At 36.6% G+C, this 25,454-nt stretch overlaps 1 long non-coding RNA gene across 1 annotated transcript in view; it reads right to left on the reverse strand.

Moving 5' to 3' along the window:
• Positions 1–1,017: 1,017 nt before the first annotated feature.
• The window catches only part of LOC118521943 (uncharacterized), a 45,085-nt gene continuing 20,648 nt past the window's right edge, over positions 1,018–25,454 (reverse strand). The window contains exon 5 of the long non-coding RNA XR_013445709.1: positions 1,018–1,116. This is a non-coding gene — a long non-coding RNA (uncharacterized LOC118521943). The remainder of the gene's footprint in view (positions 1,117–25,454) is intronic.

Consider the following 25,454-nt stretch of genomic DNA (forward strand, 5'->3'; position numbering starts at 1 on the left):
AATATTAAAGTTTTATTCAAGATATAGACACCTATAGAATCCTGAACAAAGGAAAAATGGAAGAGATTTAGGTCTGACACTACTGATTTTTACTAACCACTAGGGAAATAATATGAGACATATACAAGGAAAACATATGGGCATTTTCCACAGAGTTATGAAATATTTATTCTTAAACATTCTGAGCCTATAGCTAATTATCATATGGAAAAAAATTCTCTTGGCTACCTCTTATGCTGTGTTTGTTTCCATCTATTATTGATGCAAAATAAAATTTGAGTGGAAGTTTTCTAAAGACATAGCAAAAAAGTTTTATTAGTAAAAAAAGAAAATATAAATTTCACAAAGGAGGAAAGGAAGATTTTACAATATGAAAAATTAATTCAATACTTCAAGAATAACTCTCCTGGAATAGGCATTTGTGTTCAAAAATATGAGAAAGTTATCAAACTGCATCTTCCAGGATAAATTTGGCCAATAAATGTCACACAGAATAAAACTATCAATTAATAAAACCTGTCTTTCCTTTAGTAGTAAGAAAAAAAATGGCCCAAATGTTTGGTTATAAATTTTTCATCACACCTGGGTAGCTTATACATCAAAGTGACACCCTACGTAATATATATACACAAATAATTCACATTTGTCTCAGTATGGATTTCCCCCAGAAGCATACTCTGCAACAAGGATTCTAGTACAAGCAGCTCATTTGAGAGGAGGTCCCAGGAAAAACTGGTGGGGTGGGAAGTCAGAGAGGGGTGTTTTGTCAAGACAGTTAGCACTATGGGCAACCAGACTTGATACCCCATTTTAAAAAAAAAAAATCTGTTGGCCTTGAACATGCCTGATCTACGGGTATTTATCTACTATCACTGATTGAGGGCTGTTGATTTGTGGACAACTTTGACCTGCTGAGAACACAGGCAAGGGTGCTCAGACACAGAGAAAGCCCTCAGACAGTGACAAGGCATTTGCAATACAGGGGTGGAACCTGAGGGAATATGTGCAGTCTTGGCTATAGTATTTTAAACCAGGGGTAGGCAAATGTTTTCCGTAAAGGTCCAGAAAGTAAATATTGTGGCTTTGCAGGCCATTTGCAGCTGCTCAACTGTGCCGCTGTAGCACAAAAGCAACCACAGGTAACACACAAATGAAGGAGCATGGCTGTGTCTCAATAAAACTTGATTTATAAGCACTGAAATGTTAATTTCATATCATTTTCATATGTTACAAAATGTCATTTTTTAAATTTTTTTCAACCACTTAAAAATACAAAAACTTCTTAGTTTGCAGCCGTACAAAACAGGTGGTAGGCTATATTTGGCCCACTGGCCATAGTTTGCCAACTCCTGTTTCAGACTATAAAGATATTTACTAAACATTTATAAAATCCCAGGGGAGATAACATTCAGTTTGCAAGAATATCATAAAATAATATTTAATAACCAACCTAATACAAAAACTGCCCTAACGTTTTAAAAATAGTTTATTTCCATTTTAGTTTACTGATCTATGCTGAAGTTACTAATGAGTTATTAAATAATGTGAACATGTATGTGAAAATCCAAGTGACTTAAATTATCTTAGATTTGTTTAAAAGCTGATAGAATTTAATCTCATTCTTTTAAGTCAGAATAATCTTATATCTGATGACTGCAAATATATATATATATATGAACTACTAGATCACAGAGAGTTTTTCATCAGTCTTAAGTGCACTGTGCTAATCTGCATATTTAAATTAACTGTGAAGTATACATAACATAATCCAAGTAAGCAAGTACAGAATGTCATTTTATAGAAGGAACTTGGGTGAACTGCTTGGAAGGCAGGGCTAGTCTTGGGCTATGTTTGTATACAAAGCATGTTACTTTTCTTTAGGTCATAAATTTATTTGGGATTGATTTATAGGATAGAAGGAAGAAACAGTGTAGATTACAGAAGGCTATAAAATCTCCTCCTGAAAGTGGCCCTTTATGTCAACACTACAGCAGGCAAAAGAGTCAGAAAACCTAAGTGCAAACCTTCCACACAAGACATATTTCCTTGAGGAACCCATCTGACCTCTCTGATCATCACTTATTTTGAAAATAGTCATTAAACACCAACTACAATGCAAAAAGCACCTTTCTTGACGCTGGAGTTGGTCAGCAAGGGTATGATAAGGAATCAGACTGAGAGACATATCTGGGTTAAAGTTGGCTGGACTTCACTGATTAGATGTGGGATGAAACAGAGCAATAGTCTGTGAGGTCTCAAATTGCTAGCAGATTTGGTGGACTAGGTGAATTGCGTTGACACCGACCTAGATATATTATACAGAAAGAAAAGAAATTTGTGGAGAAAATCAGTTTGGCTTTGAAAAAAGTGTTTCAGTTGCCTGCATTATGCCCAGAATACTCACAGTAATCGAAGCCTAAAATTAAAAGACATGTCTGAGCAAAAGGGTTAGATTTAGGAGTCTCTAATCCATGGAGAGCTGAAAGAGAAAATAGAAGAGGCTGAAGACAAAATTCTGATAGACACAAAAAAATTCTTGTTTGTAAAATGGATATAATTATGGGCCTCAGAACAAGCTCCTGAAGGCACAGGTATACTTTAAGAGGTTCTGCTGAACATTATTTGTGGACTCAGCCAGTATCTATCATATATCTTCTAGGTACCAAGCCCAGTGCTCAGTCATCACAGATTTGCAGCAACGAACCAGACAGACAAATTCTATGAGTCATGGAACTTAGTCTATGTGAAGACACACTTAACAAGTAAACAAAGAAGTAAAATAAGTCCAGACTGTTCCAAGTAGTAGGAAGAAAATGAACAGAGTACTATGATACAGAGAAGAACAAGGAACCTACTTAGAATTTTTTTTTTTAATTATGGTTTGTCAAGACCAAATTTCTCTGAGGAGGTTTCATTTAAGCTGAGACCTGAGAGAAACAATGGAGTAAGCATTCTAGGAAGACGGTATCAAGTACAAAATCCTTTTGTAAGAAAGAGTTTGATCTGTTCTCAAAACTGCCAGAATGCCTACATGACTAGCAAATGGGAAGCAAGACAGGTAGAGATGGAGACAGGGCATGGGTCTTATAAGGTCAGGTAAAGCATGAGGCTAAGATTTGAGAGTTGAAAAATAAAACAAAGAAAGGAGGTAAGGATGACTCCCAGTTTTCTGATTTTATTAGCTATATGGATAGTTGTGTAATTTTCAGAGAAAGTAAAGACCCAGAAAAAGACACATTTGGGGCTAAAATCTAGAATTTTATTTGTACATATTAGGTTGAAGTATGTACAGGCTGCCAAGTGGGAATGTCAAAAAGGCATGTGGGTATACAAGTCTAGAGTTCAGAGGAGAGGTTTTGACTGAAGAAATACTTTGGAGCTACGTGTGATATTGTAAGGTATGAGAAGAGATGAGATTCTCTGAGAAGAGTGATACATCAATTAGTAAATGTTTGCTAAATGAGTGACTGAATAAACCATTAAAAATATAAGTCTTGTAAGACAGACAGATACAGATTTAAATCTTGACTGTGCCACTTGTGAGTTGTGTGACATTGGATAAAAAATTTAACCATGCTGAACACAATTTTCTCATCTGTAAAAATGGAAACAATAATAAAGGGCTCACTTGATAGGCTTTAGGACTAATGAAGTTACAGGTGTAAAGTGCCTAACAATGCATGTCATATAGCAAATTCTGATAAATGTTAACTCTCCACCATCCCACTTCCCCAACACTCCAATGTCATAGGTAGGTGAAACTTACTCTATCTTTACCAAAGCTTTTTATGTGCCAAGCAGCAAATTATCTCTTGTCCCTTCCCACCTTCTTCCCTTTTTTTTCTTTCCTTCCTCTCTCCCTCTCTCTTTCTGTCCCCTTTTTTCTCTTTTCTTTCTTTCTGTTAAAACCCATTGAGTGCCTACTGATATTTAGTGCTTCATTTGGTTACTGAAGAGACAGCAATGAACAAGAGTGTAGTAGAAAGAAAACAACTCTGTCTCTTTCATTATCCCCAAAACAGAATTAAATCAAATACCTAATATTCTAACAATGATAAAAACCAGTCACTACAAAAGAAAAAGACTGGAAAAAACCTGTTAAAACAGTTTTCTGGGATAGCTTAATAAATGAGCAATTGCAATCATTCTATTAAAATAAACTTGATTTTCTCCCAAAACATTCACATTTGTGTCCTTAACCTCTTAGTCTTAATTCTTTAACAGTAAAATTGAGTTCACACTACCTAATATGAAGGGTGGTTGTGGGCCTAAGGGAGACCATCTACTTAAAAGATCCTGCACAATGCTGAGTACAAAGCGGACAATTAACAAAGTTATTTCCAGCTCCCTTCCCCTTCTTCTCGCATTTAAAAAATAATTTCTAATATTAAACACACACATGCACACCCCTACCCCAATCTTCTCTAGAAATATGAAAAATTAAATTTTAATGAACATAGACAAATCTGACTTTTTTGGAAATTATCTTTTATATTAAGAAAAAGGTGGCAGTTTTAACTGTGTAAGGCTCTCAAAAATAAATCAAGTATAAATATAAAACACTCAGATTGAAACTCTGTCATATAACTATAGTTTATACTGTACAGAAATATGTCTTTGTTCTTAAAAGTTACTGAAATTGGCATTTGAAATATTTTTACTTTTTATTAGAAAGTGTAAAGTAATTCACAGTATCTCTTGAAAAAAAGGTCACAAAAGGGGATCTGAAAAGCTGGTATTTGGCCAGCAGATGGCACCAAGATCCCAAATATCTTTGTGCTAGGCAAACAAAAGAGCATTCAAAAGTTAATTTAGAGCTGTAAGATTAGTCAATTGCTTCTGTTGTGCTTTTGTGGTATATGCACAGCCATCTTGAAGAATCACGGGAAATTATTTCCTACGGATCAAGACTCCTTTATGGGATCCTATCAGATTCCTGCTTTAGCTGTTCAAATTTTAATCTGTACAGTTTTCAAGATACTTTTCACTGCCAGATCTTCACCACATAAACTCAGTGAAGAATTTATTCATTTAATGTTAGGCCATTAATGAAGAAAAAATCGTAAGTAAAATTACCTACAGATGTCAAATTTTAGTTCTTTTAAATCCAAAGTAACATGGTAGAAACTAATTCAAATCAGCTTTCTCAAGATCATTAAGATTTATAGTAGGAGGTGGAATTTCAGATGTATTAATGAAACTTAGAAATTCCATTCTTGAGGACTACATAGCTGCTTCTCTTCAAAGGAGTTTAACCTTCATATGTGTTTTAGTTTTCACCTTGCCAATTTCAATATTAGGTGTGTTTTTCAAATCTGTCCTACATGTTTCTGCATGTTGCTATGAGCCTTTGAGTCTTTATTGTTGGTCTCACTAAAAAGATTCAGGTTTGGTTTTTAATTCCACTATAATTAACATACAGCGTTATATTCACTTCAGGTGTACAATATAGTAATTCAACAACTCTATATATTATTCAGTGCTCACCAAGATAAGTGTACTCTTAATCCCCTTTACCTATTTCACCCATCCACCCCCACCTCCCTTCTATTAACCATCTGTTTGTTCTCTACAGTTGGGAATCTGTTTTCTCGGTCTGCCTTTTTTTTTCTTTGTCCATTTCTTTTGTTTCTTAAATTCCACATATGAATGAAATCATACAATATTTGTCTTTCTCTTACTTCGTTCAGCGTTATACTCTCTAGTTCCATCTATGTTGTTGCAAATGGCAAGATTCCATTCTTTTTATGACTGCATAATATTCCATTGCTACGCGCACACACACACACACACACACACACACCACCTCTTCTTTATCCATTGATCTATCAATGGACACTTGGCTGCTTCCATAATTTGGCTAACGTAAATAATGCTGCAATTAACATAGGGATGCATGTATCCCTTTGAATTAGTGTTTTTGTATTCTTTGGGTAAATACCCAGTGGAGCAATTCCTGGATCATAGGGTAGCTCTATTTTTAATTTTTTGAGGAACCTCCATATTGTTTTCCACAGTAGCTGCACCAATTTGCATTCCCACCAACAGTGCACAAAAGTTCCTATTTCTCCACATCCTTGCCAACACTTGTTTCTTGTGTTTTTGATTTTAGACATTCTGACACGTGTGAGGTGATATCTCATTGTAGCTTTGATTTGCATTTCCCTGATGATGAGTGATGTTGAGCATCTTTTCACGTGTCTGTTGGCCGTCTGGATTTCTTCTTTGTAAAAATGTCTGTTTGTATTCTCTGCCCATTTTCTGATTGTATTATTTGTTTTTTGGGTGTTGAGTTGTATAAGTTTCTTTATATATTTTGGATACTAACTCTTTATCAGATAGGTCATTTGCAAATATCTTCTCACATTCAGTAGGTTTTTTAGTCTTGTTGCTTGTTTACTTTGCTGTGCAGAAGCTTTTCATTTTGATGTAATCCCAACAGTTTATTTTTGCTTTTGTTTCCCTTGACTCAGGAGACATATCTAGAAAGATACTGTTATGGCTGATGTCAGAGAAGTAACTGCCTGTGCTCTCTTCTAGGCTTTTAATGGCCTCACATTTAGATCTTTAATCCATTTTGAGTTCATTTTTGTGTATGGTGTAAGAAAGTGGTCCAAGTCCATTCTTTTACATGTAGCTGTCCAGTTTTCACAACACTATTTGTTGAAGAGACTGCTGTTTTCCTATCACAGATTCTTGCCTCCTTTATCAAAGATTAACTGACTATATAATTGTGAGTTTGTTTCTGGGCTTTCTATTATGTTCCATTGATCTTTGCGTCTATTTTTGTGCCAGTACCATACTGCTTTGATTACTATATCTTGAAATCTGGGGTTGTGATACCTCCAGTTTAGTTCTTCTTCTTCAATATTGCTTTGGCTACTCGGGGTCTTTCATGGTTCCATAGAAATTTTAGAGTTGTTCTAGTTCTGTGAAAAATGCTATAGGGATTGGCCAAAACCAGTCACATGCATGTACCTAACACCAGGAGATCTGGAAAGCAGAAAGCTGGAAATGTATAGTGAAGAGTCACTATAATTCATAAATATTCAATCATTATACACATATATATAACATATTCAGGATTACTATAAAATAAAACACTATATATGAAGTTTATATCCTTACCACCAAATCCTCTATTAAAGAAATGCAAAAGTTCTTTCTTTTACAGGCATTAAGACTAGCTAGAGAGAAAAAAAAAATATTTGAAAAACAAAATTCTTATGCAACTAATGCCAGAGGTTTTAATAAATATTCTCATAAGTGCAAAGGAAGATGGGTAAGGAGGTACAGGTGTTAGATAAAGAAGACTGACTAAAAGAGAGGAGATTTGATCTTGGCATTACAGGAAATGTAGAATTTGTACTAAAGTAGCAGGAGGACATTACACACAACAGGAATGACTATGAGAAAAGACAGAGAAGTGGGGAAAAATATGATTGTTGACTATGAATTATGTAAAACAACTGAAATCATTAAGTTTTCCTGACCTTCAAAAGTGTTGAGAGAGAGAGTGTGTGTGTGTGTGTGTGTTTCTACAGTGGGGAGAAGTGGGAGGGGTAGGGAAGTAGGAAGAAGGCAGCCATAAAAGTTACCAACTTGAACTTTTCCCAAGAAAAATCTTTTTTAAAATTCTACCATCAACTATCACTATTTTATGAAGAAAAAAAAATTATCAGGAAAAAAATGCTGGCTAACTGAATTTAAATTAAAAAAAAACAACAGAAAAAGCAGGAAAAAAATCTAAAAAGTTTACATTTGAATAACTTTAGCTGTACACAATTCTAACCACATTACCCATATTTTTATCACTTTACTGTGGGCTGGTGAAAACTGCCACAAACCAGATTCTGTGAATACTGGCCTAAAAAATGGAGAGTCCAAATTGAGATTAATGAGAAAGTCAGAAGACCTTCAAAATAAAACTGAGTAATTTCATCTGGTTGGCAAAACTAAAAGGCAGCCTATAGAAAGGGAGAAGATATTTGCAGATGACGTATCTGATAAAGGGTTAGTATCCAAAATTTATCAAACTCAATACCAAAACAAATAATCCAGTTAAGAAATGGGCAAAAGACATGAATAAACATTTTTCCAAAGAAGACATCCAGATGGCTAACAGGCATATAAAAAGATGCTCTACATCACTCATCAAGGAAATACAAATCAAAACCACAATGAGATACTACCTCACACCTGTCAGAATGGATAAAATTAACAACACAGGAAACAACAGATGTTGGTGAGGGTGAGGAGAAAGGGGAGCCCTGCTACACTGTTGGTGGGAATGCAAACTGGTGCAGCCACTCTGGAAAACAGTAGGGAGGTTCCTCAGAAAGTTAAAAATAGAACTACCCTATGATCCAGCAATCACACTACTAGTTATTTACCCCCAAAATACAAAAATACAGATTTGGGAGGGGGTACATATACCCTGATGTGTATAGCAGCATTATCAACAATAGCCAAACTGTGGAAAGAGCCCACATGTCCATCAAATGATGAATGGATAAAGACGATATGGAATATATATACAATGGAATATTATTCAGCCATAAAAAAGAATGAAATCTTGCCATTTGCAATGACATGGATGGAACTAGAGGGTATTATGCTAAGTGAAATAAGTCAGTCAGAGAAAGACAAATACCATATGATTTCACTCATATGTGGAATTCAAGAAACAAAACAGATGAACATAAGGGAAGAAAAAAAAAGAGAGGGAAGCAAACTAAGAGACTCTTAATGACAGAGAACAAACTTAGGGTTGATGGAGGGAGGTGGGTAAAGGATGGGCTAAGTGGGTGGTGGGTATTAAGGGGGGGGCACTCATTATGATTGGTGGTCACTGGGTGTTATATGTAAGTGATGAATCACTAAATTCTACTCCTGAAACCAGTATTACACTGTATGTTAACTAACTAGAATTTAAATAAAATTTTAAAAAAATTTCATCTGGTTGGCAAACAATAACTACTATTTGTCTTTAAGTAGAGCACCAACTAAAATTGAGGAGTGGAGCTGGAAAGGGGAGCCTAGAAGATAGAACTTCCAAAATGATCTGCGGTATCCCATAAAGTTACAGGGACCTGGATTAGGATGCAAACAAGGGAAAAGAAGAGGCAATGCTGGGGCGCCTGGGTGGCTCAGTCGTTAAGCGTCTGCCTTCGGCTCAGGTCATGATCCCAGGGTCCTGGGATGGAGCCCCGCATCGGGCTCCCTACTCAGCGGGAAGCTTGATTCTCCCTCTCCCACTCCCCCTACGTGTGTTCCCTCTCTCGCTGTCTCTTTCTCTGTCAAATAAATAAATAAAATCTTTAAAAAAAAAAAAAGAAGAGGCAATGTAAATGAGAAACCAAGAAAAAGTCCTAAAAATAAGCTTATTCCCCTAAACCGCCACACCCAGAAAAGTTTCATTTTGGGTTTTTTTTTAATGATTTGTGTTACAGAGTCAAATGTCTAATATGTCAAAATGTTCCATAGATCTTTAAAAAAATGCTATATAAACAAAACTATAACCATGAGAAAGAAGAGTATTTCAACATCCTCCACTGGTGGCGCCTATCACTTAAACCTTCATCTAGCAAACAGTCCCAAGGGAATGCAGCCAACTAATCTTGTTTATGTAATGCTCCTCTCACTTTGCTTTTACTTTCATTGTGAACAATTCAACCACACTGTTATATGAAATGATAATACTTAAGCACTAAATGATTAGTTATTTGTACTTGTCTAACTCAGAAGAAAGAAAGCATTAGACTACAAGTATTTATCAAAAGTTATTGAAACTGAAAGCACATTTTTGTCTTCATGTAGTTTTAACCTAAGTCTAAATCACAGTGTTTTCCTTTGAAGTAAAATAATATTTCATTATTTTTCGGGGGGGGAGGCTTTTTTGTGTTAACTTTTTTTTTTAAGATTTATTTATCTGAGAGAGAGAGAAAGCAGGGGGAGGGGCAGAGGGAAAGGGAGAAAGAATCCTCAAGCTGACTCCCCACTGAGCCCAAGGCTTCATCCCAGGACCCTGAAATCACAACCCGAGCCAAAATCAAGAGTCAGATGCCCAACCGACTGAGCCACCCAGGCTGCCCCTTGCATTAACTTTTAAAAAAACATATTTCTTGGGGCGCCTGGGTGGCTCAGTTGGTTAAGCGACTGCCTTCGGTTCAGGTCATGATCCTGGAGATCCAGGATCGAGTCCCGCATCGGGCTCCCTGCTAAGCAGGGAGTCTGTTTCTCCCTCTGACCCTACCCCCTCTCATGTGCTCTCTCTCTCTCATTCTCTCTCTCAAATAAATAAATAAAATCTTTAAAAAAAAATAAAAATAAAAATAAAAAATAAAAAATAAAAAAACATATTTCTTTATACAGGACATTCTTCTCCACTCAAATATATCAAAAGATGGCTTAATTTTGTTATTTTGTTTTTATTGGAGTATAGTTGACATACAATGTTACATTAGTTTTAGGTGTGCAACATAGTGGTTAGGCATTTCTATACATTATGCAACGCTTACCACAATAACAGATGGCTTAATTTTTTAAGATGAATAAAAATCCAACATTCAATCAAATTCATTATAAAACTTGGAAATTATATAATTTCCTATATATAAAATATATTACATTATGAAATTTGGGGAAATGCCTACTGTCACGTTTTTAAAAAATAACAATAGTTGGGGCACCTGGATGGTCAGTCAGTTGAGCATCAGATTCTTCATTTTGGCTCAGGTCATGGTCTCAGGGTCATGGGACTGAGCATTATGTGGGGCTTCGCGCTCAGTTCAGAGTCGGCTTGTCCCTCTCCCTTCCCCCTCCCTTGTGCTCTCTCTCTCTAAAATAAATAAAACCTTGTAAAAAAATAAATAACAATAGTGTGGGGCACCTAACTAGCTCAGTCAGTGGTGCATGCAACCCCTTTTTTTTTTTTTTAAGATTTTATGTATTTATTTGACAGAGAGTGAGCATAAGTAGAGGGAGAAGGAGAAGCAGGCTCCCCGTTGAGGAGGGAGCCCGATGCAGGGCTTGAACCCAGGACCCTGAGGTCATGACCTGAGCCAAAGGCAGACACTCAACTGACTGAGCCACCCAGGTGCCCCTGGTACATGCAACTCTTGACCTTGGGGTTGTAAGTTCGAGCCCCAAATTGGGTGTAGAGATTACTTAAAAACTAAAATCTTAAAAAAATAACAGTAAATTATTTGTTTTAATTGTAAAATATTTCAGGCCTATTAAAACATACAGAAAGTAACAGCAGAAATACCTAAGTACCCGCCTCCATGAGCTTAAAACATAAAACAAAATTTGCTGTGTACCTCCACACATGCTAATTCCATCCTTTTTCCCATCCCAGAAATAAACACTATCTCAATTTGATGTTTCTCATATGATACTACACAGTTGCTTTATCTTTATTACATATGTAAGCATCTACAATGTACAATATTGTTTAGTACATTTAAAAACTTTTGTTTTTAAAGATTTTATTTATTTATTTATTTGACAGAGAGAGAGAGAGCACACAAGCAGGGGGAATAGCAGAGGGAAAGGGAGAAGTAGGCTCCCTGAGGAGTCAACTGAGCCACCCAGGTGCCCCCATTTAAAAACTTTATACACATGGTATTCTATTGTACATATCCTTCCCCATTTTGTTACTCAGATTCATGTTGGGATTCAGCCACAGGTTGAAACAAATAACTCTAGGTCATTCATATTCTCCACCACATACTGTTTGCTTGTCCATTCTATTGTTGGACAATTAGATATTTTTCCATACTTCTATTATGAACAATGCTGCCAACAGTCTTCTTTCCCCAATCCTCTCGCATACATATGACCTTCTCTAACCTCCGCATCTTGATGTATACCCTCTCACCAGTAATAGTTCTTTTACCTTCTCCCCCTCACCAAAACTTTTCATGAAATTTTCTGATTTATGCCAATCTGATAGGTGTGAAATGGTGTTGCACTGAGGTTTTAATTTCCTTTTTCCTGATTACAAATGAGATTAAGCATCTTTTTGTGTTACTGGACATCCAGTTTTTTTCATGTGTGAAATGCCTCATTGGAGCTTTGCCTGTTTCTCTACTAGGTTGTTGATCTCTTTATTATTGTGTAAGATTCTTTGTATATTTGGAATATCATTTGAAAGTCAGTAATAAGCATTACAAATATCTTTTCAATTTATAGCTCATATTTTTACTTTTTAATGTTTTCTAATGCACATAAATATTAGGAATATCTACCATGCAGTTTCATCTCTTTTGCTTTATGGTTGTGTTTTTTTATATCTTGCTTTATATCTTTTGTTTGTTGTGTTTTTTATATCTTGTGTCTTGTTTAAAATAACAATCACTAGGGGCACCTGTGTGGCTCAGCCATTAAGCGTCCGCCTTCGGCTCAGGTCATGATCCCAGGGTCCTGGGATTGAGCCCCACATCGGGCTCCCTGCTTGGTGGGAAGCCTGCTTCTCCCTCTCACACTCCCCTTGCTTGTGTTCCTTCTCTCACTGTCTCTCTGTCAAATAAATAAATATCTTTAAAAATAAATAAATAAATGAAATAACAATCACTATTCTGAAGGCATAAAGATATTTCCTTATGTTTTCTTCTAGAAATTTTAAAGACTTTCTTTCACATTAAAGACTTTAATGCATCTAAATATATTTTCAAATATGATGTTAGGCACGAATCTAATTTTATTTTTCCACATGAGTAAAGAATTGCCTTGGCATTATTTATTGAATAGTGTATCCTTTTCTCCTTGATTTTTTAAATATCTCTGGCATATATTAAGTTTCTATATATGTAAAGATATGTTTCTGAGCTTTCTATTATTTTTAAGCAGCAGGGAACTTTCAAAGGGCAAAGCTTTATCTAATTCCTACCACCTACTATCTGAATTTTTTACCATAGGTGAATACAAATTATAAGACACTTTACAACTACGTCTTCAAATAGGTTGAGAAATCAACTTTATAAAAGAAGTCTGTATCTTCACAAACTTAGCAGCACAAATTTTAATATAAGACTGATTCTCTAAGAAATATTTCACATTGTTATAATCATTTCAAGTCAAAACAATCAAGATTTTCCCTTTCCCCTTTCACCTGGGTGGCAGTCAACACAATGAACCATTGTCAACAATGGTACAATTTGCTGAGAAAGAGAGAAGAAAGGAGGGAAGGAGAGGGAAAATGAGGGAGAGGTTGGGGAGGAAAAGCTCTCTCTCTCACACACACACACACACACACACACACACACCACAGTTCAGTACTCACCTTGTTTCTTTTTTCTCTGGTTCATCTGTTGTTTTACTTAGACTCTTTCCCACATGTCTTCTCAAATACAATATCCCATTTGAGACTTAACTGGTGTGATGATAAAAGTGTGGTCCCTCTGTAGCCAGACCACTTTTGCTGAGTCCTGGCTCTGTCACTTTCTAGATATGAGACCTTGGGCTTATGATTTAACTTCTGTGTATCCCAGTTTCCTCATTGGTAAAATGTAGATAAAAATGATTCCTACCTTATAGGGTTGTTGTAAAGAATAAAGGCATATAATTAATATTTCTAAGTCACTTGAGAAGTATCATAAGTACCATTTTTCCTCCTTGTAGGATTTGTTCTTTCTGCCTAAAGTCTTCTACCATTTTCTATTAATGATTACAGTTCAGGGACTTTATCATGACATTCTAACTATGTTTTCTCTCATCTCCCAAACCTAGAACTTAGTGAGATCTTAGAATCTGCAAGCTAATTTCTTTCTTCTGTGAATAGCAAGTAACTTCCATATTTGTTTAATTACTGCCTGACTTTTTCCTTCTTCTAGAACTACCATTACTGACATGTTAGACCTCTAGACATAGTTCCTAAGTATCTAACTGCTTCCCTCAGATTCCCATGTCTTTATATTTTCACTCTATCTTTAAGATATGTCTTGGCGCTGATTTCTAGTTGACTACTGCAAATTTCAACAGTGAGCATCCTCTTTCCAAATTCCCCTAATAAATTATTTATTTGAACTTTTTTTGGCCACAGAAAGCCTCTTTTATGGTGCATTTTTATTTCCTTGGGTGCTCTTATTTTTGAGTTCAGGATTTCCTTTTACTCCTCCCAAAAGCTCTATTGCACTGATGATTCTGCCTGATCGTTCCCTCTCTGGTTTCTGGCCCCCTTTACATAAGATGTTATTTTTCTTTTGGCTTAAAGGGACTCAATTTTACTTGTTAGAGAACGCTGCATGGCAACACCCTGCAGGGTGAAAGGCTAAGTTCTCTCCTAGGCCGAGAAGCAGGCAGATGGCAGTGCCCTACTTGAGACACCTCAAGGAACCTTCCCTGTTATCTGTCCCTGCCAAATCAGCTAGCCTCAAGGTCAGGGGAGACCCAGTTAGCCCATAAAACTCCTTGACTTTTTGGAAGCCAAGGAAACTGAGTTTCTTCCTGCTGAGCCTGTGATGACCCCATCCCCATGGGTCCAAAATCTCCTCTGAATTCACTGCTTTCTGTTCTTAAGCTTCCTGTTCTTCCACTGGGCCTCACTCCTTACCTGCACTCCTCTCTCTGAATCTGGTTGAGAAGCCCATAGACAGGAATTGAGAGTGGAAGTGAAAGAAAAGGTGTTCTGGTCACCATCTTCTTATGCAATTTATAAAAACTAAAAGGAAAAAGGCTAGAAAAAAACACAAATCACAGAAGTATGTAAGATACAGTTTTTATGGATGGGCATATTATTTCTATAATTTCCAAATATTGTAAAACAAATATTTGTCATTTAATAAGCAAGAAAGTATTATTCATTTTAAAGCCAACTATTGGCCACTCTTATGCCATTTTAGAAGTCTAAGCTTATTATTGACCAAAATGTGTCACATGCTTTAAATGATAAATAAGTTACTATTATGATTTATTTTCACTTGGAGTATATATTTTTTTTTAATTTTTTAAAGATTTGTTTATTTGTTTATTTTTATTATGTTCAGTTAGCCACTGTATAGTACATCATTAGTCTTCGATGTAGTGTTCAATGATTCATTAGTTGCATATAACACACAGTGCTCATCACAACATGCACCCTCTAATCCAAATTACTGAATTAAAGACTAGGATTACAATGAGATCCAACAAATATTTCACCATAAAATGATCCCATAAATTATTACATATCATGATTGACTACATACAACTTTATACAGATGTCACTGTTCAGTCATATATATTAGAATTGCTAAGGATCATTGTTAGCAAAGCTTACTTTCTTTTCTTTTTTTAAATTTTTATTTAAATTCCAGTTAGGGGGCACCTGGCTGGCTTAGTCAGCAGAGTATGGGACTCTTGTTCTCAGGGTTATAAGTTCAAGCCCCACACTTAGGTCACTAAAAAAATAAATAATACTAATAATAGTAATAATAAAACAATAACAAATTCCAGCTAGTTAACACAGTGTAATATTAGTTTCAGGAATACAATACAGTGATTCAACACTTTCATACATCACCCGGTGCTCATCACAACAAGTGCCCTTCTTAATCCCCATCACCTATTTCAACCGTCCCTCTACTCATCTCTCCTCTGGAAACCATCAGTTTGTTCTCTATAATTAAGAGTGTGCCTCTCGATTTGTCTTTTTCCCTTTGCTCATTTGTTTTGTTTCTTAAATTCCATATATGAGTAAGATCATATGGTATTTTCTCTGACTTATTTCACTTAGCATAATACCCTCTAGGTCCATCTACGTCATTGCAAATGGCAAGATCTCATGCTTTTTTTTAGCTGTATAATATTCCATTGTGTGTGTGTGTGTGTGTGTGTGTGTGTGTGTGTGTGTGTGTATCTCACATCTTCTTTATCCATCTATTGATGGACACTTAGGCTGGTTCCATAATTTGGCTACTGTAAGCAATGGTTCACTTTCATAATTTGCCAATGAAAATTTTCTATTTCAATAGGTGAAATAATATATTGAAAAAAATGTCCAACCAAAGAGATATTAACTTCTATATATCCTTAACTTTGAATTTGTTCTTTTCAATTAAAAACTCCAGATGCATGATGGAAAAATTTAAACAGTACAAAAGGACACACAGTGAAAATTAGACTCATGTCACACCCAGAAGCTCCCATCTCCCTTCCAAGTATTAACAGTTTGAGTGTCACTCCCAAAAAATGTATATACTGATACAGGCATATATGCACTTAAATATCCTTTTAAAAAAGGCAAATGTACAGTACACATGGTCCTGCACCTTATTTTTTTTCAAGCAACAATATATCTTGGAGATCATTCCATATTTTTGATTTTCCATACCATGTCTCATTTAAATGGGTTTTGCATGTCATTGATCACCCATAAAGATAACTGTTTTTTTTTTTTAAATAACAAGAGTTAAGGGGTACCTGGGTGGCACAGTCAGTTAAGCATCCAACTCTTGGTTTAAGCTCAGGCCATGATCCCCAGGGTTATGAGATCAAGTCCCCACACTGGGCATAGAGACTGCTTAAGATTCTCTCTCTCTCTCCCTCTGCCTTTACCCCCCTCCCTCTCTAAAAAAATAATAAAAAATAAAAATAAATAACAAGAGTTAATACTTGTATAATACTATTAAACACCTTCTATAAAATACGGATTATTATCTCCATTTATTAGGAACTGGGGTTCAAGTTTCACAGAGGGAAGAGTCAGGATTCAGAAAAGATTTTATATATTAAAATTTTCAATTTTATACTTCAAGATGCATTTTTTTAAAGATTTTTTTAGAGAGAGTGCACACAAGCAGGGGGAGGGGCAGAGGGAAAGAGAGAGTGAGAGAAGCAGACTCCCCGCTAAGCATACAGCCCAACACATGGCTCCATCCCACCACCCTGAGATCATGACCTGAGCCAAAATCAAGATGCTCAACCAACTGAGCTACCCAGGCACCCCGCAAAATATATTTAATCATTATTATGCTCCTGTGTAGAAAAAAATACCACAAAATGGTTCTTTCTATTTCACCAACTACTACTATTTCTGGCATGATTTAGATTCCGAATGCAGAACTCTCTTCCAATTGCACATGACCTATCTTGCCTGATCTGTAAACAGCAGGGCACCGGTACTGCCCAACAGAGGGCTGGACTGTGGAAGCGGAGCCTCATAGTCTTCCATCTCCCACGCCATCTCCTCACATGAAATCTTCATTTCCTTTTCTCCAGCTCCAGAAACTCTTTTCCATCTCTTTCCTTTTAACGTAAGGTTGAAACACGAAAGTCTTCTTATAGGGTAGTAGGTACTAGATGAAGTTATTTGACTATAGGTCAAAGCAGATTTGAGTGGCCCGCATCTCTAGGTCCCGTTTTCATTGTGTTCTGCAGCTACCTTGAGGAGGGAGCAGCAGAGCTATTCCAGTTGGGGGCCTGACAGTGGCTCTAGGGCCAGTGTAGCCTCAGGCAAAACGAAAGCCACCACTCCTTGATCCCCTTCCCAAAGCATACATCACTCATTGATCCCTGCACTTGATGCTGCTGAGACCTATTCAGGATTCATCATCTTTCTCAATACAGCGTTCTAGGCAGGGAGAGTCTGACCATGGGCAACAGTGGAAAGAGCTGGGCTTTGTAATTCATCACTGCTCAGTGTCTTACTAGCTAAGACAAGTTATTAATCCTTAAGTACTTCAGTTTCCTCATCTGTAAGATGGAACTAATATCCCCGAACTTGCAAGGATGAGGTCATAAAGATTAGAAATAGGTTAAAAAAAACTTAAGACAAAACTTTACCGGTTACTTATGAAGTTGTCGTTTCTGATGTCTTTGTTAGAAATGAAGCTGCAAAGACAGTATTTCACAGGCCTGCCTCTCAGAAGTGGCCCCAGCGTTAATTAGCAAGAGGTCTATAGGGAATGGCGGCTCTCCTCTCCAGTTTGGATCCCTGACTCAGGCTCTCAGTCCCAGCAATTGGCTTGTTCCTTCCACGGAGAGACAGGACTCCCCAGATGCTGACCCTTGGAATGTATACACCAAATATTTCTTTCCATTCTATCCCCCATGTGTCCACTAAGGCTTCCCTGCTGCTCCAGCACCTTCAAGTGCAAATGCTGTCTCTGTACTTTATTCTCTTTGTAGATTTTTCACTACTGAGATTACATTCTAAGCATCTAAGCTAAATTGCTCATTATTTGACCCCACCATTAAAAATACAACTTCCACGAGGGAAGGCAATTTGTCTCTTTTTTCTTACCACTAGATCCTAGATCCTTACCACTAGTGCCTAAAACAGTGGTTGAAACATACAGTGAAGTCAATAAATATGTGTGAAATGAATAAATTATTTAAATAATATTCACTCTGTACAGCTGAACATAAAACTCAGCTCTGATTCAAGAACTACTAAATAATTCACTCACAAAAAAATATTATTGGGCAATGGTGATTTTACTGAAGATTTTGTATGGGAAATGAAGAGAGGATTTATATTGGCACTCTTCATTAAAATTGCTCAACCTCCCTCATAACAACAGCAACAACAAAAATGCAAATTAAAACTTCACCAAGAAGCCTGACTTGTTAGAGCCTATGAAGAGTGAAGAGAACATCTGTAGGAAATGGAGGGAGGGAGGAGGAGAAAGGAAGGTATCTGGCACAAAGCCCAAGAAGATTGAGGAAAGTATTAATGTGGGAGAGGGGCAGTGAAGGGAGATGTGTTACATATAGGGGGAATCATTAAATAAGTAAATATTTAAGGATAATGTGAAATAAGTTTCTCACTGTCACAGAAGGGAATGAAAAATATGGAAAGGGAGATAACTAAAATGAATCATGTGGTATTAGATAAGAATTGAAGTTAGAGTATGAACCCATAGCTTTTAATAGAGAGAAAGAGAAAAAGGAAGGAAGGAAGGAGGGAAGGAAGGAAGGGAGGGAAGGAGGGAGGGAGGGAGGGGGAAGAAAAAAGTGTTTGTTTATTAAGACAGTCCAGGAACAGAGACACCCCAATAGCAAGGAACACACCTAGCATCCATATCTCGGCTTCTAAATATCACACTCCACTAAAAGTTTCCTTGAAGAAATGGATGACTCCAGGTCTAGGACAAGCAAAGTACAACATGAGCCTGGAACATTTCTTTGGATCATAAAGCAAGAAGTGCTCACAGATGATGGAGATAAGTCAAAAGGACAGAGGAGCCAGCTTGAAGGAACGCCCTCTGACCACATCTAGGACAACCTGACCATGAAAATAAATAATGATAGTAACAGATTATGACCTATTAAATATAATAGAAACCATGAGTCCACAGTGATATTACTAAAGGAAACAAACTGATACACTGAAATCTTAACACTGAAGCTATATACATAATTTCAAAGTACTTTATAAAACACTTAATAATTACAAAAGGAAAAGATTACATTTACAGTGGAGAATTCTGGCAGCCAACAATTTAATGAAATGATCAGAATAAACATCATCAGTAATACAACAAATCAAAATTGTGAGTCACCTGATAGGTTGCAACAAGAACACAACATTATTTCTGCCATATTCCTGCCAAGTATGTATAATCTGAATTGAGTCCCAAAACAATGTCAGACAAACCCAAATTAAGAAATATTTTACAAAATATCTGTCCTATAATCTTCAAAAGTATCCAGATTATAAAAGTGAAAGAAGAGGAAGGAACCATTTCAAATTGATTTCAATCGCTAAAGAGGCCCAGCAGCTAAGCACAATACATGATTCTTGACTATATACTTTTGCTGTAAAGGACATACTAGGGATAATGGGCAAAACATGAATGGAATCTGAGAATTAGATGATATTAATATATCAAAACTAATGCTCTGATATCGATGGTTTTATTTTGGTTATGCAGAAGAATGTCCTTGCTTGTAACATATACACCCTACAGTATTAGGGGTATACGGACATGATGTTGCCAACTTATTCTTAAGTAGTTCAGGGAAGAAAACATTCTCTATACTTGCAACTTTTCCCTACATTTGAGATAGTCTGTATATTTTTTAAAAATTGAATTTAAACAACAACAAAAACTAGAGACCAAGATGCCATTTGTCTCCTCTCAGGTTTGTGGAAATGTAAAAGTTTGACAAAACACTATGTGGGCAAAGCTTTGAGAAAAGGGGTACTTCTCTCTGTTGGGAGTATAAAATAGTACAACTACTTAGGAGGGAAATGTAGTAATGTTTATCAAAATAACAACTGCATATATCTTGTCCAACAATACCACTACTGGGAATTTATTCTGTGAGTATGCATACACTAATGCAAAATAAGGTCTGTATGAGTTTACTTGTTGCAATATTATTGTAAATGCAAACAATCAGAAATAACCCAATGTCCATGGATAGGTTAAATTAATTATTGTCCTATACCTTAATTTTTTTTTTCTCTGTACTACATATTTTGGATATCTTTCCTATCACTACATAGGGAGCTTTCTAAATCTTTTTCATTGTTCCACCGAATTCCATTTTATCTATGTACCATAATTAACTTAACATATTTATGGACATTGGGCCCCATAGAATAAGTTCTCAGTAATGGTATTGTTGGATAAGATACATGCAGTTGTTAAAAAAAAAAAAAAAAGATACGTGCAGTTGTAATATTTTTTTTCTTTTTTTAAAAAAAAGATTTTATTTATTTATTTGAGAAAGAGCTAGCATACAAATAGGTGCAAGGGGCAAAGTGGGGAGGGGCAGAGGGAGAGGGAGAAGGAGACCCCCCATTGATCAGGAAGCCGAGATGCGGGGCTCGATTTCAAGATCCTGAGATCATGGCTTGAGCTAAAGGCAGACACTTAACCAACTAAGCTGCCCAGGTGCCCCTCTTTTCTTCTTTTTTTAAGTTTTATTTTAATTCGTTTGTTAACATACAGTGTTGTATTAGTTTCAGATGTACAATATAGTAATTAAATATTTCCATACATCACCATGTGCTTATCACAACAAGTGCATTCATTACTCTCTTATTTTTTTCCCTTTGCTCATTTGTTTCTCAAATTCCATGTATGAGTGAGATCATGTGGTATTTGTTTTTCTCTGATTTATTTCGCTTAGCATTATACTCTCTAGCTCCATCCATATCATTGCAAATGGCAAGATTTCATTCTTTTTATGTATATATGTATATATGTATATATCTATATACACTTTATTCACCAAATGATAGATACTTGGGCTGCTTCCATATCTTGGCTATTGTAAATAATGCTACTGTAAACATAGGGGTTCATGTATCCCTATGAATTAAGAGTTGTTGTATTCTTTGGGTAAATACCCAATAATGTAATCACTGGATCATAGGGCAGTTCTATTTTTAACTTTCTGAGGAACCTCCATACTGTTTTCCAGAGTGGCTGCACCAGTTTGCATTCCCACTAACAGTGTAAGACGGTTCCTTTTTCTCCACATCCTTGCCAACACCTGTTGTTTCTTGTGTTGTTGATTTTAGCCATTCTGACAGGTGTGATGTGATACCTCATTGTAGTTTTGATTTGCATTTCCCTGATGATAAGTGATGATGAGCATCTTTTCATGTGTCTGCTGGCCATCTGGATGTCTTTTTGGATAAGTAACTGTAATTTTGATAAACATTCCTACATTTCCCTCCTAAGGAGTTGTATCAATTTATACTCCAAACAGAAATAAATGAAAGTCCCTATTTTCTCAAAGCTTTACCAACACAGTGTATTGTCAAACTACCCCCAAGTAGTTTATCAAAGTATCTTTTCTACATATATACATTCTTTGCCCAAGAGGAACTCTGATGAATGGGATTACTTCCACCTCATGAGGTATTCATTTACTTATTAGTGGTGCCCCTCTGTTCACACACGTACCATTATCTACCCTTGTGACCTTCTCCTGCTCTTTATTTTGGTGGGTCCTGATATGCATGGGCCTCCATCCGTGTTATCTAATGCTGAACTAAGCAGCATCTATCTCTAAATAGGCAAAAGGCTCTGCCCAAATTTGGAGAAACATTTAAAACTAGTCAAAACTGAGGATTTTTGGCTCAAAGTCAAGATGAGAAGAATAAACAAACCCTGCCCAAATGGAATCTAGTTCTGATATATTTTCCTGCCTTTCTAATTAAAGCCAAATGTTCGAGTATTTCCTAAATTACCTCTGAAATTCACTGCATTATTTTGCCTTTTAAAAGCAGATAAACTTATATTTACATTAATAGGTTTATTTTAACACATGCTCATTTTTCAGTTTGTCATGGGGTATCATGAATCTTCACTGTGGCCAGCCTGATAAGCTCTATTCTTCGATGGACGGGTCCATCTGCTGCCTGGGCCACACATTTGCCAAAGAATTATGGGAGCCACAAGTGGTCAGAATACCCTCTCACACAACTTTTTGCCATTATTTTGCTCCCTGACAATGATACAAGGGAGCCAGGGAAAAGGATCCAGGATATTCATCATCAGTTAACATCAAGAGTACAAAAAGTGAAATCTTCTGACTTGACCATATTTCAAAATAATACAATCCCAAACATTTCAGTAGTATATTTCAGAATCCACTATAGGTATTATTCCATTTGATTTCTACAATTTGAGATGAATATAACTATTCCCATTCTTTAAGTCAGGAAATGAAAACTCAGAGATAATAACTGAATTTCCCCAGATCACACAGCTAGGAAGAAACAAGCCTATAAGGTACCTGAATTAGTCTAATCTTCAGTGATCTCAGAGTAAATCTCCATGATTATTAAGTTTAATAATTCTATCAGTAATGGATATTTCTAAATTCAAATGAGTTTAAAATTTTATGAGGCTTTCTAATGCCTCGAGAACAGTGTCTACGAAGGTTGGGAATTCCAGAAAATAGGAGCTAAAAAGGTTAATTTATTCTGACAGAAGGATGATTAATACAAGGTAAGATTACCTATCTCTAATTAACCTAGTCCATTATTGAGTTCTTAACAAGAAGGATATGGATAGCAGAAATGTCACTCAGAAAGAATTCAGCTGAGAAAGTTTGAAGACAGTACTGCTCTGGGAATGATAATCATTATTATTTGTTTGCCATTGGGAATGCTTAAAATCATCTTCATATTTAAGCCAGAACCTAAAATACTTCTATATTCAAACCTCTGTTAAGGGGACTATGAGGCATAAGATTAACAAGTACATTTTAACATCTATTTAAATTTTTAAAAAATCTTTCAAAGGTTTTCTTAAAGGGAAATATGTTTATTGTTTTTAAATCAATGCCAATCCTGCTTATTATATTCAAAGCCTACTAATAAAAACAGTTAAACATTATTACTGAGTTATATTCTTGACTGACCAATGATTTAATAATAGGCCTAACTCCTCTCCCTCACTCTGACACCCATCTTATACCTGCCACATTCCAACAGGAAATCAGACAAAACAACTATAATATTATTCACTAATAGTACTTCTGATGACCTTGGAAAATCAATGCTGCTCTAAACATACCTAACTTAAAATCTTAGGCACTGAAAAAATTTGGTTTGCCATATCCTGTGGGTTACTTTGTATTTTTTTTTTCTTTTCATTACATAAGGCAAAGTCAAGTAAGAATGAAGGGTATCATTTACTTTAGTTTTGTGCTCTAATAATAGAATGTTGAATGGGATTTCTCTCTGTCTTAGAATTGGTTATTCTGGCTGAAAAATGATGATAAAATAGTATAAGGATTCCATACTTTTAAAGGCCTCTCTAGGCACCTGGGTGGCTCAGTCGGTTAAGCATCTGCCTTCAGCTCAGGTCATGATCCCAGGGTCCTGGGATCAGCCTGCATCAGGCTTCCTGCTCAGTGGGGAGCCTGCTTCTCCCCCTCCCTCTGCCTGCCGCTCCTCCCTGCTTGTGCTTGCTCGTGCTCTCTCAAATAAATAAAATCTAAAAAAATAAATAAATAAATATAGGCCTCTCCAACCACTGGGGCCAAAAGCCTTCCTGGGGACTTATTCACAGGCAAAGGAACCACCTCTCCTATTCCCAACCAACATGTCAGCCCTAAGTGGGCAGAAAAGTACATCCCCTCAACCCACCCGAAGCCAAGTGAAGAGGGAGTTCCAGTGAAATACAGAATGTGAGTTCTCACAAGGCAGAAAGATTGACAGCCTACTACTTAGCTAAATATTTATAGTCAGGGACCAAGAGACCAGCTTGAAGCTACCTTCAAAGTGCAGGGAGCCCCATGAGGGAATCTGACAGAGAACCTGACCTATGTCTTTTCTGGAGATTTTGAAGGAGAAGGACATGCTGGCTGAGCCCAGGAGAGAGGGACAAAACGAGACCATGTTATAGGGAATTTAAGAAAAACGTGGAGGAAGCTTCCAACTTGTTCCCAGTTTCCTGATCTATCAGAAGGTACAGCGGAGGACCTCCGTGTTTGACTCAATACAAAGGAATATAGAGGACAGAGGGGAAAGTCCAACCCCTAGGGTTACCTGAAAGCTTGCTTCCTATGGGAGGTGGAATGTGGACCAAAGCAGGACTAAAGGAAGACATGGGTGCCTCCTCTGCCATATCCTCAGAGAGGTGCCATATCCTCCAAGGTGAAGCTACACAGTGCTAAAAATTGCAGAAAGTTATGAGGAGACTACCACATCCTCAGTGACCACCAGCAGCAACAGAGTCATGCACTTTCTTGTGGGCAGCAGTACTTCCTCCTCTCCAATAAGCAACTCCTGCCATTTCTCATATTCCTCCTCCCCAACAAAGGAGTTAGATGCTAGTAGAGGGAACTGAAAGGATTGTATTTCAATCAGATTTGAGACTGGATTTTTACAATGGAGTGAAGTTAGTTTGGTTTTGCTTTTTTTTTTTTTTTTTAACAACTGAAAGTGATGAGAAAGACGTGGAATATGCCCAAGAAATTGTCTTGGGAGATTTCTACAAAGCACTACTGAGAATTGTGACTGGAGAAAAATAAAAGCATTATTGTGTTAATATTTACCAAGTAGAGTCTACTCAATAAAACTGTTTACACTAAAATGCTGACTTTCTAAAGCAGGCTGGGAGGGGTTTGGGGGGGATAAAAGGGGCCACACATTGCCTCAAAAATAGTGGACAATGAAAAGAACAATAACAAAAAAAACAAGCCAATTCTTAAATGTAGGAATTAAGAAAGGAAATTTTAAAAGACTAAAAAAAATTCATATTTGACTTTATTATGTAAGTTGAAGACACATACTTATTTACCTGTCTTTGTTAAAAGGAGACATTTTTAGGGGTACCTGGGTGGCTCAGTCAGTTGAGCGTCTGACTTGGTTTTGGCTTCGGTCGTGATCTCTGGGTCACGATCTCGGGATTGTGGGATCGAGCCCAGGGTGCAACAGTGCTTGGCGTGAAGTCTGCTTGAGATTATTTCCCGTTCCCTCTCCTTCTGCTCCTCCCTCCCACCCCCCCGTAAATAAATACATAAATAAAATCCTTAAAAAAGAGAGACATTTTTAGTAA

Source organism: Halichoerus grypus, chromosome 2 (genome assembly GCF_964656455.1).
Source record: "Halichoerus grypus chromosome 2, mHalGry1.hap1.1, whole genome shotgun sequence".
Lineage (NCBI taxonomy): Eukaryota > Metazoa > Chordata > Mammalia > Carnivora > Phocidae > Halichoerus > Halichoerus grypus.